The sequence below is a fragment of the Ammospiza caudacuta genome, chromosome 2 (assembly GCF_027887145.1).
Source record: "Ammospiza caudacuta isolate bAmmCau1 chromosome 2, bAmmCau1.pri, whole genome shotgun sequence".
Classification (NCBI taxonomy): domain Eukaryota; kingdom Metazoa; phylum Chordata; class Aves; order Passeriformes; family Passerellidae; genus Ammospiza; species Ammospiza caudacuta.
The window spans coordinates 96,389,207-96,396,121 of record NC_080594.1 but is presented as its reverse complement, the minus strand read 5'-3'; positions in this window follow the sequence as shown (position 1 = coordinate 96,396,121).

The following is a 6,915-nucleotide window of genomic DNA, read 5'->3' as shown; positions in this document are numbered from 1 at the left end:
AGACACAAAATTAGTCAGAATTTCTCTTCATGAAAGCTGCTCTTAAATTGTAAGCCCCTTAGTATTTTGTCATTCTCAATGAGTTTGTTAATTCCTATTCTGTTTGGTACTTCTTTGGAATGGTATTTCTTTGGAATTCCTCTAGCATGCATTCAGTGCTAGCAGTATTTCTGTTCTTCAGGATAATGGAAAAATAAAATATCTACAACTTAACTGGTACTCCTAGGGTTAGAGTTAGAGTCAGGGTTAGGGTTTCATCTCAGTGTGGCATAATAAATGTGAGATGAACACTTGTAGATATTTATTAGCAAGTCAGCTGTTCCACTCCTCATCCCTTCTGGAGGAGAGCCATCCAGTCCAGATGGTCACTGTAAATGTCTGTCATCCCAGGTATGCTGGCTCTTATTCTTAGTAGTAGTTGTGAGAGAGCCATCATAGTTGTGTTCTACTTCTGTCATCTGTGAAGAGGGATTCTATGGCCAGGTTCCACACACACTGAATATTGCCACCAATCCACAGTGATCCAAAGCAGCCAGAGCTAGTACCCCATGCTCTCTTCAAGTGTAATGGAAGGAAACAGAGGAATTGTCTCTTGTACTTGCCTAACTTCTCACAGACATTCATTTTAGGATGACACATATCAGCTTTGATGGTACATTTCCCTGTTCATTGCTTATGAAAAGAGCCTATAATGTTATCTAAGGCTAAATATATCACCTTCAACCACCTAAATTAAAGCAAGAGGATTTGGATATCTTCACATGCAGACTCCAGCCTTGTCACAACCACTGTCATAAGCTCACATCTGATCCTATCTGTGATAAAAAAAGGAAATTGGTGTGCCCATATTTCCTCACATTTGTGTAGAAGGGACATGACAAAGTCACAACAGGCACAAAAAAAAAAAAAAAAATTCAAATCCATCCACACATACCCAGAAGAGCACCAGCATAATCAAGCACATGCTTTAGATGTTCCAGTTCAGAGTTTATTGTAGGTAAAAAGTAGATGAAGTGGGTTGGCTGTCCTGACCTATGGACTGCAGTAGAGCAGCTAAAGGAAGAAATCTTGTTCCTCCTCTCAAAGGGAAGGAGCAGGCACCTGCTGAAATGCTTATAGCCTAAATCCTCTCATATTTGACAAAGTAGGCAAAAGGGATTATTTCTATAGCAATGATACCTACAGGTTCTGGGCCAAACCTGAAGTCCTGGCCGTGCTGGACCCTGGATAACACCTAGTACCTATCCCAGTAAGCTCCCCTCATCCTCACTCAAGCGAGGTAACTTCAGCCCAGAACATGTGTGGAGGCATTCATGAAGCAGCATCTGCAGCCTCTAACAATGACCAACACACAGAAGTGATGTGGCAGCAAGCACAGTTACAGGAATTTTGGGTGTCACGCTGTTGACAATATCTACACCCAGCTGCTTGGGAATGCATGTCCCAGGAGAACTTACCTTCCCAGCTTTGGGTCTGCAAGCCCTGTGCTTAAGACTGAGTGTATCAACGTCTCCCCACCCCACCCTGAAAATCAGTTTGCACTTGAGATTACACAGGTGTGTATGGAGATTATACAGGTGTGTGTGTGTTTGTGCACCCTGAGAAAGTGCCTTAGGAGAAGTGGAAAAAAGCAATGTCATGCATCACCTCTTACTTTTGTCTTGATGGTCAATAAAGTTCCCATCTCCCCATTTACTCCTTTAACATAAAGGATGATTTTAGCAAACTGTATGCACACATTCACAGTGGCATGGAATGACATGCATGTGTTGTGTGCTGGAAAGAAAGCATTTTCAGAGGTAGAAAGTCACCATCTGCACTTGTTCATATTCAGTATTTGCAACAAACCTTGTGATACTCTGCTGGAGGCTGCCAGCAGCATGGGAAGCATCCTGAGTGCAGGTTACAGCCTCAAAAAGATTTCTCCTTGCTGGAGGATTACCCAGCTACATTCAGAAGCTCTTTAAATTTTTTTATTACAATGGATTCCAACACTGCTGATTTAACCAATCTCTCAGGCACTCTTCCTAGACACAAGCTTTACCTGTTTCTTCATCAAAGAAATGAGACCACAGTTCAGGTGCTGCAGAACCAGAGACTCTCTATCCCTCTGTGGATTCTTTAGCATCCCCTTGCTCATAGCTCTAAGCTTGTGAGCATTTGGGGGTTTCATTTTCTTACTTCTGCCACCTGTGGCAAGGGAGACAAAGACTCACGCAGAATAGCAGACACTCCAAAACTCATTTACTTTTGTTTTAAAGAAAGAAAATATTGGATGAACTGTGCAAAAGCTAGAAAAACAAGTGTCATCCTTCCAATTCAATCTTTGATTTTCAGATGGTGTGGCACACAGTCAAGGATGGATAAAGAAGGGATGAGGAGATGCTCTGTGATGAATAAAGGCATCAAATCAGTTCACAAACACAAAAACTGGATCATTTTCAAAAAAGTCAGGTGCACAGTGAGTGGAAGCTGTTCCAAGTCTTGTGCTCATACAGCAGCCAACAGATGTTGTACACCCATGTCTGAGCAGCCAGCTGTCTTCCCATCAGTATTAAGTGTTCAGTTGACATTAAAGGGACAGACAGAATCAAATATGAGAGCTCAGAAACACAAACAGCTTTTCTGAAGCTTGTATGTATACAAATTATTATATCTATGCTTCTTTTGTTTTTCCTCAAACAAAAGTATTAATGAACACTTTAAAAATGAGAGGAATCGTGAGAATTGTGGCCATGGACACTTAAACAGCTCAATAATAACATATTAATATTCTCCAGCAATAAACGCAGGAAATATATGAAAACAACATCATAAAATTTCAAAATATTAGTATAAAAATAGAGGAAAGAGACAGAAATGGCTGCTAAAGATCTTTGAATGCAGTCCTATTAATGTCTTCCCTATCCTGACTTTTGTGACCTGTTCTGTAAAGAAGTTTCAGATTTTCAGACTGTGTCTGACAGCTCAAAAAATGTCACCACTCTTACATAACAAAGAAAGAGGGAGAGAGAGAGAGAGAGATTATTTGGTATAATACATGTCATAGATCAAACAACATCTACTATGTCAGTAGAAATACACTCTGACTCCACCCTGACTTGGGTGGAAAAGCCAGGTGTTTGTGCAGCTTTTCCTTTCCTGGACATCTTTTCCACCCAAGGAAGGCCCAGATACCTGAGAAAGGAGTGGGCAGTGATGTCCTCTGCCAGTTCCCCTCATGTGGGCAATCAATGACTATTAATATAGGATTTTCCCTCTAGTGTCCTGAACCATGGTTTTGATATCAAGGTCGAGAAAAACAATTGAAGTTGCACATTAAAGAGCTTACAATATCTTTGCAAATGTAAGCAGATACTTATTTTTAAGAAATCAAATGAACCACTCTCAATTTATTCACCTTGAACTGAATCAGTAGATTGAGTTTTAGATTATTAAGCTAAATTTTAAATAACAAGAGTTAGGTGAAGAGAATTTCAGCATTTAAATTTTTGCTTCAAAACTTCTTTCATTTTATATTAAGGGAAAAAATGCTAAGAGATGGTGACTGGCTCTGATGGCAGAGAAGCTCTGGGGGTAACATGTTGTAGCACAAAAGGTGCTGAGGGGTTGGAGGGAAAATTCAGCACATTTAAGAGATTTCTGTATCATACAAATAATCTGATGTGGACTGTGCATGAATTGGGTTGATATGGATACCAGTGTCAGATAGTATGTTTTATTTGGATACAACTGTCATATGTCACAGTTTTTCTCTAGCAAGCTAACTAAGATTAAGACATTTGTGACTAATACAGATAAGTTCCTGGTGCTAAGTTCCACATCCTATATACATTCTTATTCTCCTATTTGTCATGGTAACAAAAACATGGTGTCCGAACACATACTGTACTGCTGGTCATTAGGTGAGAAAATGTAGAGAAATTTAGAGAAATATATTTAGACAAAATAATGTAGAGACCATTGCTTTTCAGTGCAAAGCTTCCAAAATATTTGACAGTGCAAATTCCTAACCCTTCCTAACTTGCAAGACTTTTCCTTTGTATTTACCTTACCTTGCACTCCTTGAAATTACCTGTGGTGATCCAGAAATGAGCAAAAACCTAGAAATAGAGAAAGGGTTCCTTTCTTTCTTCTATAGCCAGCAGCTTAGGGACTTGCTGAATTAAACCTTACCACATCATGTAACAGCTCCTGCCTTCTGTTTGTTTCTTTCAGGTCTTTTCCATCAGTTTTGTGTGTCTTTGAACTCCACACATTTATTCTCTGCTCTTTTTTCTTGCCCATCAAACACATCCTTGTCTTCATTTTCAAGAACTTTAGCATGCTTGCACTGTGTTGTTATCCCTCACTCTCCATAAAGATGCTGATTCCAGCCAATAACTGGCCATGTGTTACATTTTCAGTGCATCCCTTTGGCATTTCCTCCTTCAGCCATCACATTATGAGCAAAGGATGCCACAAGCACTTATGGAGTGAATGTGCTGTGCTTTTCAAAGCTTTCCAGCAAAAACCTTGAAACTCTTATGCTGCAGTTGTGCTGGAAGTACTGTCCTCCCCAAGCTGACCATTAATAACTTCTCAAAGATCTGTTTTCCTGTTTCTCTGCTTGTTTGTGCCCACTCAAGTGCTGTCTCATGTTATAAATCTGATGAACAATCAGAAGAACTGTGCTGTCAATAATGATTACAAAGGGTATTGGAGAGAAGAAATATTTTGTTGAGTAGTACAGTGATAAGTATGGGTTACAAAAGATGAAACACTTCTCTTTCAAGATCTCTTAAAAGAAGAAAAGGAAGCAGATTCACAGCACTGCAGCTTGTCAGGCTGCTCTGTTTGCATGAACAGTCAGCTGTACATCAGTCACTTTGCTTGAAAGTGTAAGAGGCTCAGAAGTCCAGGCCCAGAAAATTCTGCAGGAACCTAATAATAACTTTTATAAAAGTACACTGTATTCAAGTATTCAAGATGATCCCTCAGTCCCTAAAATCCAGCACTGACAGCTACTGTTTTTGTGGAGAAACATTTCTGTGGCATGCTGCCAAGGGACAGTGAGAGTCTTTCAGAAGCACATTTTTGCCCACAGCAGATGGGAGTAGCAGCCTTTAGTTGCAAACAGAAGCCTAACAACAGCAAGAAAGGGCAAGACCGTGTAAAAACAGTGGCACAGAAAAAGCTGGTGATGTTTTCAAGGCAGATGTGTACCACAAATGCCTTGTGAAGGGAATGTGCAATGAGCAGTGAGGGACCAAGGATCTTCTCGTGAAGTACAAGTCAATTACTCATATATCCTCTTATATTAACTCATAGTATCTATCATTAATATACTGGGTTAAGTATTTGTGTGTTCACACATTTCATGTTGAACAGTTGAACATACTGTATTCCCAGAAATGGTCAGTACTCATGTTGTGTGGTGAAAATTCATTAGTAGTTGAATTCTTGTAATTCTTGTGCAATATACCAAAAAGATTTGTAACCTTGTAAGTGAACTCTACAAACAAAGAGATAAAAATAAGCTCTGATCATGCCATTGTGGGTGTGTTTGGGCTTTTTTTTTTTTTTAACCTTATGAGTAAAGGGTAAGCTAAAAGAGAAATACAGGATGAACATGCCCTTTCTCTTGCAAACAAGTGAGCTACAGATGTTAGTGCTGGAGATATAAAATTTTGTTTTAGCCTTCCCTATATGTTCCATATATAATCCATGTGTATACAGTGCCAGGATCATCCTGCCATGTCTTAGCAGCTGATAGTGCTTACTGCATAGATATCCAGCCACTGTTACCAAAGAGCCCTACAGCTCCCGTCCATAGCCCCACAGGTGGGACTATGGCCATGACAGTAAGAAGGCCTGGCAGAGAGGCTGTGAACTGACTCTGTGGCTGCCCAGGAGCACTTGATCCCATGTTCACATCCTTCTTGTGTCTATTATGTATAATGAGCAAGTATTCAGGCAGGATTTGGGAAATTCAAGGAGGTTTTCCCCAAAGGATGCATTACACTCAGTTGTTACAACCATCTGGTGTGTTTCTGGCTGGGCAAACACAATCATAATTTCCCCCTGCCAACACAGTTACCAGAGAGATGTGTGTGATTATTCTGTCTTTGGGGAACCCTGGGCATCTTGGGATGTACAAAATAGACTTGTCAAAGTTTAAGAAGTATCTTAGCTGCAGCATGACTGGGTCTTTGACAGACTGGCCTGGTAGGTGTCTAATTTAGGATGAGCTCAGTAGCTCTCCAGGCCCCAGTAACTCTAAGGACGTGATCTCCATTGCTTGAAATGGAACTTGAGATATGTGGCTCACAGGCAGTCACCTACATTTAATACCTAAATTTAGATGTCTGCAATCTGGAGCTGAATTACACTCCATATTTCCCACTACAGCTCAGGACCTGGCAAAAATACTCAGTCAGAAGCATCTTCTGGAACTCTTTGACCTCCTTTATTCCCATTTTTTCCACTACTCTGAAACAGTCCTCACACACCTCCACAATTAGGTCAACTTTGTTGTCTGTCACTCTGACCTCCAGTTCTGAGCCTTTTTACTCACAGTGAATGGTTTAAGAGTCTCTTTTACAAAAAGACATGAGATGTTGAAAGCCCAGAAAAAGCAAAATTTTTATCTCCAGACCCCCCACACATTAAATGTTCATAGGTTAATGGATCAATAGGTGTCATTCTGAGATCCTAAAAGAGTAGTTAAGAATAATCTTACAACTGAACAAAACTGGGAAGCCTAATGCCCTCAAGCAACATGATAATGGATTTTAGCTCAACAGGGCAAAAAGCTGGGAGGGAGAAGAGCACACTGGCAGGGCATGTCTGAGCAGGAAAAATTCACAAACACACAACATAAAAACTAATAACCCCAAGCATCAGTTAAACCTGACAAACAGGTCTTGATACAAC